The sequence below is a fragment of the Mesocricetus auratus genome, unplaced genomic scaffold, assembly GCF_017639785.1.
Source record: "Mesocricetus auratus isolate SY011 unplaced genomic scaffold, BCM_Maur_2.0 Super-Scaffold_100013, whole genome shotgun sequence".
NCBI classification, from domain to species: Eukaryota; Metazoa; Chordata; class Mammalia; order Rodentia; family Cricetidae; genus Mesocricetus; species Mesocricetus auratus.
The window spans coordinates 75,000,371-75,007,096 of NW_024429196.1; the positions used below are offsets into that span (position 1 = coordinate 75,000,371).

Below are 6,726 nucleotides of genomic sequence, written 5' to 3' on the forward strand. Positions count from 1 at the left end.
AACATACCAAGCTCATGGGACCCAATGAAAGCAGTGCTGAGAGGAAAGTTCACAGCACTAAGTGCCTACATAAAGAAGCTGGCCAAAAAAATAAATAAATAAAACTCCAAAACAATACAGAGAAACCCTGCCTCGAAAAACCAAAAAAAAAAAAAAAAAAAAAAAAAGAAGAAGCTGGGAAAATCCCACACTAGCAAATTAGCACAACTGAAAGCACTAGAACACAAAGAAGCAAACTCAACCAGAAGGAGTAGATGGCAAGAAATAGTCAAATTGAGGGCTGAAATCAATAAAATAGAAACAAAGAAAACAATGCAAAGAATCAATGAGACAAAGGGTTGGTTCTTCAAGAAATTCAACAAAACAGATAAACCTTTAGCCAAACCAACCAAAAGACACAGAGAGAGAATATCCAAATTAACAAAATCAGAAACAAAAAGGGGGACATAACAACAGACACTGAGGAAATCTAGAGAATCATCAGGTCACCAGTGGAATAGAATCTAAGACCCTGATATCAACCCACACACCTATGAACACCTAATTTTTGACAAAGAAGCTAAAACTATAAACCTGTATTCACAAAATTGGAAAACTTTAAGGAGATGGACAATTTTCTAGATAAGTACTACGTACCAAAATTAAATAAAGAACAGATAAACAACTTAAATACACATATAACCCCTGGATTAATTTAAAAAAATCAGTAGCCCTCCTATATACAGATGATAAATGGGCTAAAGAAATCAAAGAAACATCACCCTTTACAACAGCCACAAATAACATAGAATATCTTGGGGGTAACTCTAACCAAACAAGTGAAAGACCTGTATGATAAGAACTTCAAGTCTGCCAGGCGTTGGTGGCCTTTAGTCCCAGCACTCGGGAGGCAGAGGCAGGCGGATCTCTGTGAGTTCGAGACCAGCCTGGTCTACAGAGTGAGTTCCAAGACAGCCTCCAAAACAATACAGAGAACCCCTGTCTCAAAAAACCAAACAAACAAAGCTTCAAGTCTTTAAAGAAAGAAATTAAAGAAGATGTCAGAAAATGGAAATATCTCCTATGCTCTTGGATAGGTAGTATTAACATAGTAAAAATGGCAATCCAACCAAAAGCAATCTACAGATTCAATGCAATCTCTACCAAAATCCCAGCACAACTCTTCACAGACCTGTGGAAAAAAAAAAAAAAAAACAGAGTAGCCAAAACAACCCTGTACAATAAAGGATCACCTGGGGGTATCACCATCCCTAACTTCAAGCTCTATTATAGCCCTATAATAATGAAAGCAGTTTGGTACTGGCATAAAAACAGACAGGTGGACCAGTGGAATAAAATCAAAGACCCTGATATCAACCCACACACCTATCAACACCTAATTTTTGACAAAGAAGCTAAAACTATAAAAATAGGGAGAAAATATATAGGAGGGCTACGATTTTCATATTCAACAAAAGGTGCTGGTATAGATCCACATCTATTGCCATGCACAAAACTTAAGTTCAAATGGATCAAAGACCTCAATATAAATCCATCCACCCTGAACCTCATAGAAGAGAAAGTGGGAAATACACCTGAACGCATAGGCACAGTACCACATCCTAAATAGAACACCAGTGGCACAGACACTGAGAGCAGCAATTAATAAGTGGGACCTCTTGAGCCTGAGAAGCATCTGTAAAGCAAAGAACACAGTCAACAAGACAAAATGGCTCCCTACAGAATGCCAACCCCAGATCTGACAGAGGGCTGTTCTCAAAAATATACACAGAATCCAAGGAACTAGACATCAAACTACCAAATAATCCAATTAAAAAATGAGGTACAGATCTAAATAGAGAATTCTCAACAAAACAATCTCAAATGGTGGAAAGACACTCAGGAAATGTTCAACATCCTTACTCACCAGGGAAAAATGCAAATCAAAACAACTCTGTGATTCTATCTTACACTGATCAAAATGGCTAAGATCAAAATCACTGATGACTGCTTATGCTAGAGAGAATGTTGAGAAAAGAATACTCCTCCATTGCTGGTGGGAGTACAAACTTGTACAACTACTGTAGAAATCAGTATGGTGATTTCTCAGAAAATTAGGGATCAACCTACCTCAAGACCCTGCATTACGACTTTTGGGCATATACCCAAAGGAGGCACACTCACACCACAAGGATTTTTGCTCAACTATGTTCATAGCAACATTATTCATAATAGTCAGATCTTGGAAACAACTTAGATGCCCTTCAACGAAAGAACGGATAAAGAAAATGTACATTTACATAATGGAGTATTACTCAGTGGTAAGAAACAATGACATTCTAAAATTTGCAGGCAAATGGACAGAAGTAGAAAAAAAAACATCCTGAGTGAGGTAAACCAGATCCAGAAAGATAAATATAGTATGTACTCACTCATAAGGGGATAGCAGACATAAAGCAAAAGATACCCAGCCTATAATCCACAACCCCAGAGAAGCTAGAACCCTTTTCCAGAAACAGATGGAAGCAGATGCAGAAATCCACAACTAACCAATGGACCAAGCTCCTAGAATACAATTGAAGTGAGGGAGGAGTGATAATATGAACAAAGGACTCAAGACCATGATGGGGAAACCCATAGAATCAGCTGACCCAAGCTAGTGAGAGATCACTGACTCCAGTCTGAAAAATGGGGAACCTGCATAAGATCAAACTAGACTCCCTTAATATAGGTGACAGTGGTGCAGCTGGGACAATATATGAGACCACTGGCAGTGAGTCCAAGATCCAACACTAATGCACAAACTGACTTTGTGGAGCCCATTCTATATGGAGAAATACCTTACTCAGCCTGGGGTGGGGGTACCTTGGTCCTGCCTCAATGAGATGATAAGACAGACTTAGTCGACTTCCTAGGGCCTTACCCTCCCCAAGGAGCAGACAGGAGGTGGAAGGAGGATGTAGTGGGGGGAGCAGGAGAAGAGGAGGGAGGGGAAACTGGGATTGCAGTGAAAAAAAAGTTAATTTTTAAAAAAGGTGAGAAGGGGCCCCTAAAAGTTGTCATCTGGCCTCCACCATGGCACAAACATGCTCCTACTACACACACCCAAGTTCACACATACACACACACACCCAGTGTTCACAGACTATGGTTTTCCTGCAGAGCACCGTACAAACACGCTCCTACCCACAAACACACACCCAATGTTCACAGACTATGGTTTTCCTGCAGAGCACTAGATTGCATTTCTGGGGTAGGGTGCCCCTGTGTGGCCCAGGATGGCCTGAGCATACCATGCAGCATCTAATTACCAGTGGAGTGCCTCTCGATCAGCAGCATGAGGAGTTCCCACTCCCCGTAGGGAGCTCCAGTCAGAGAAGGCCAAGTCCTTGACATGCATTGCAAAAAAGGGTTTCAGGATGAAGTCAGGCATGGAGGCACACACATGTAAACCCATGTAAGGTAGAGGAGAAAGGAGCTTAAGGCCATCCTCAGCTACAGCAAATGCAGAGGTAGCCTTCAGGCTCTGAGACTGTCTCATAAACAACAAACAAGGAATTTCAGGAGCCAGAGAGAGGCAAGGTTAGTGAGTTTATAAAACAATGACTAGGCATAGTGGTACACACCTTTAATGTCAGCACTCAGGAGGCAGAGGCAGGTGGATCTCTTTGAGTTTAAGGCCAGTTTGGTTTGCATAGTGAGTTCCAGGACAGGAAGGGCTCTGCAGAAAGACCCTCCCCAATGAAATACAAAAGAGGCAAGGAAAATATTATAGTAGAATTCTAGGGTCAACCCGCAACTCATCCCTGCAAAACCCCAGACCTATATTCACTTGCTCATTGAACGTTGCACTTAGATGTCTAATAAGCCTCACTAGCATTAACTGTCCAGATTGTAATGAAGTAAAATAAATACATTAAGAAATAAATATTATTTGGTTTTTCGAAACAGGGTTTCTCTGTGTAGCTTTGGAGCCTGTCCTGGCACTTGTTCTGTAGACCAGGCTGGCCTCAAACTCACAGAGATCCACCTGCCTCTGCCTCCCAAGTGCTGGGATTAAAGGTGTGCACCAACAACACCTAGCAAGAAATATTTTTAAAAAACAAAATTATAGGTAAGGTGCATTTATTTAGATTTAAGTATGACAAAGAGTTAAACTCAATGCCACAAATATTTTGACCCTAAGAACACATAAACTGGTTTTTATTTTAATTGCATTTATTTACTTGTTCTGTGTGTGTGTCTGTGTGTGTGTGTGTGTTGGGCCTGCATGTGAGATGATGAGCTTGTAGAGGTCAGAGGATAATTTGAAGGAGTCTGTTGTCTGTCTGAGGCACGCATGCATAGGAGATAATTTAGCCTAGGACCCTATTTGAGTTTGGATTATACGTGTACACATACATCCCTTGTAATGCAGTTGACACCCCAGCTCCTCCACCTGTATGTACTATGCAAACACGTTTCTCTCCAACCAATAGAGCTAGCAAGCTCAAAACCTCAACCCCCAGCCTGCATCAGGCTATACATGCTCCCATCTCTGAACAGGAGTTTCTTCACTCCTACTAACAATCAAATTTAGACGTTTCTATTTAAATGTGTGCCCAATGTATTCAGATATGAAAAAACAGAAGGGCCAATCTGGTATGAGCTGGTTTTGGATGATGTACAGCAAAGCAAAATACCTAGAAGCATTTTAAGTAGAATCCCCTATTTACATCTTAAGTCTATGCATAGCTATGTGTGCCTAGTTCTAAAATCAGACACACTATGGGAAGGGAGATGAGCACCAGGAAAAGTCAATATATGGCCTAATCCAACAATCAAAGTAGACAACCACCTGAACTGCAGTCCTTAGCAACCAGCCCTACCTTCCTTTACACCCAATAAAAACAGACTCCAAGGTGCAACTCAGGCCTTTGAATGCCCCCACTCATGCGCCCTGCTGTCAACTGTCATACTCTATAAAACCTATTATTGCTTTGCTCCAAATAAAGTTGTCTTGCTTCCTTTGCAAATCTTTGTAAGCCCTTACCTACTGGATTGGGTGAGACATGTCTTCCATAGGTTCACAATTGGTCCCCTGTTGGGGTTGCTGTTGGGGGGGTAGTGGGTGGAGCCTTGCTGGAGGAAGCACATCCCTCAGGGTGGGCTTTGAGAGTTACAGCCTTGCTGCATTCCCAGATTCCACTCTCTGCTTCTGCATGTGGCTATGATCTCTAAGTTCCCTGATCTGGCTGGCCTCTTGCTGTCCTTCCACCCTCCCACTGTGGACTCTTGCTCCATAACTATAAGCCAAAATACACCCTTCTTTTTGTAAGTCAGTCTTAATCTAGTCTTGGTATTTTATCACAGGCACCGAAAAGTCAAATCTCACTTTTCAATTCTTTGAATAAGAGGCCACAAACGTAGAAATACTCAACCTTGACCCTGCCCACCCCTACCACTACTAACCCGTGCACCACGTGAGAGTCCCAGGGATCAAACTCGGGTTGTCAAACTCGGTGGCAAGCACCTTTACAGGCTGAGTCAGCCCTTTTCTGGTTTAAGAGTGAGTGACTCTTGTATCTCAGCTTGGCCTTGAACTCCTGATCTTCCAATTCTATCCCCCAAGCTGTGGGAGTACAGGCCTGCCCCAGCACACCCAACTTAGTTTGTTATTTGTAGCATCTTCCTTTGAGAGGTCTTTAGGAAGACAAGCACTGTCTCCGTAAGCAACTTTGGCTCCTTTGGTTATTTTGAAATTTCAACTGTCAGTAAGCAGAGAAGCAAACTAGATTCCTGCACCAGGGGTGCCTGTCACTTCAATGTCTCCTTAGTTTTCTGCCTTTTTATTGTGCCTCAAAACGACACCTAAATCAAGGCATGGTTGTGTATGCCTTTAGTCTCAGCACTCGGGAGGCAGAAACAGGTGGGGCTTTGGGAGTTTGAGGTCCCTCTGGTCTACCTTGGGAGTTCCAGGACAGCCAGGGCTACATAGAGAGACCTTGCCTCAAATACCAGTAAGATGCCTAGTATTACTGTGATATAATTCAAGCCTGTGCCCTACTTTACGTTGTGATCATGTAATGGTGTAACTGTTTGTCTTGCCTTGAGAGATTCCATTTTACAAGCAGCTTTTGACTCTGTTTTGAGGGTAGAAGACTGACTGACTGTACCAAACCACTATCTGTTTGGCATTACTCATAAGCACAGACCGGTAAATGACTTACTCCAGAGAACAGAAAGAATGCTATCCCATAAAATTTATTGGGGTGAGTTGAGACTATAAGGGCAGATGGTTGTATTAAAATACTTTTTGGTTACTGTTTTGTTTTGTTTGTTTTTCGAGACAGGGTTTACGTGTAGCCCTGGCCGTGTCGGAATTCACTCTGTAAACCAGGCTGGCCTCAAACTCAGAGATCCTTCTTCCTCTGCCTCGAGAGTGCTGGGATTAAAGGTGTGCGCCACCGGTGCATGATTATCAATCACGTCTGCTTTAACGAACTCCTAAAGCAAACATTTCCAGAATCTGGTAGGTTCCCTACCAAAGAAATGGGAGAAACTTTTCCACATATAACAAAAAGAAATGAGAAGTGTCAGTCAGTGGCTCACCGTGAGCAAAGACGAGCGCCCTGAGCTAAGAACTGCCCGGCGCCAGGAGGTCTTGACGTAGCAAGCAGCGCCCACCGTTTTCCCGACTCTCTGCTCTCATCCCGAGCTTCCAGAGGTACCAAAACAAAACCAGCCTCAGGGCTCCGCCCCAACGTG

At 42.6% G+C, this 6,726-nt stretch overlaps 1 protein-coding gene across 4 annotated transcripts in view; it reads right to left on the reverse strand.

The window, feature by feature from the left end:
- The window catches only part of Uimc1 (ubiquitin interaction motif containing 1), a 63,140-nt gene extending 56,429 nt beyond the window's left edge, over positions 1-6,711 (reverse strand). The window contains exon 1 of one of the 4 annotated variants that reach the window (XM_040756019.1): positions 6,571-6,711. The gene's annotated coding sequence lies outside the window, so the exon portion shown is untranslated. The remainder of the gene's footprint in view (positions 1-6,570) is intronic. The other 3 variants (XM_040756020.1, XM_040756027.1, XM_040756023.1) reach the window with 3 other exon arrangements.
- Between the last annotated feature and the right edge of the window lie 15 nt (positions 6,712-6,726).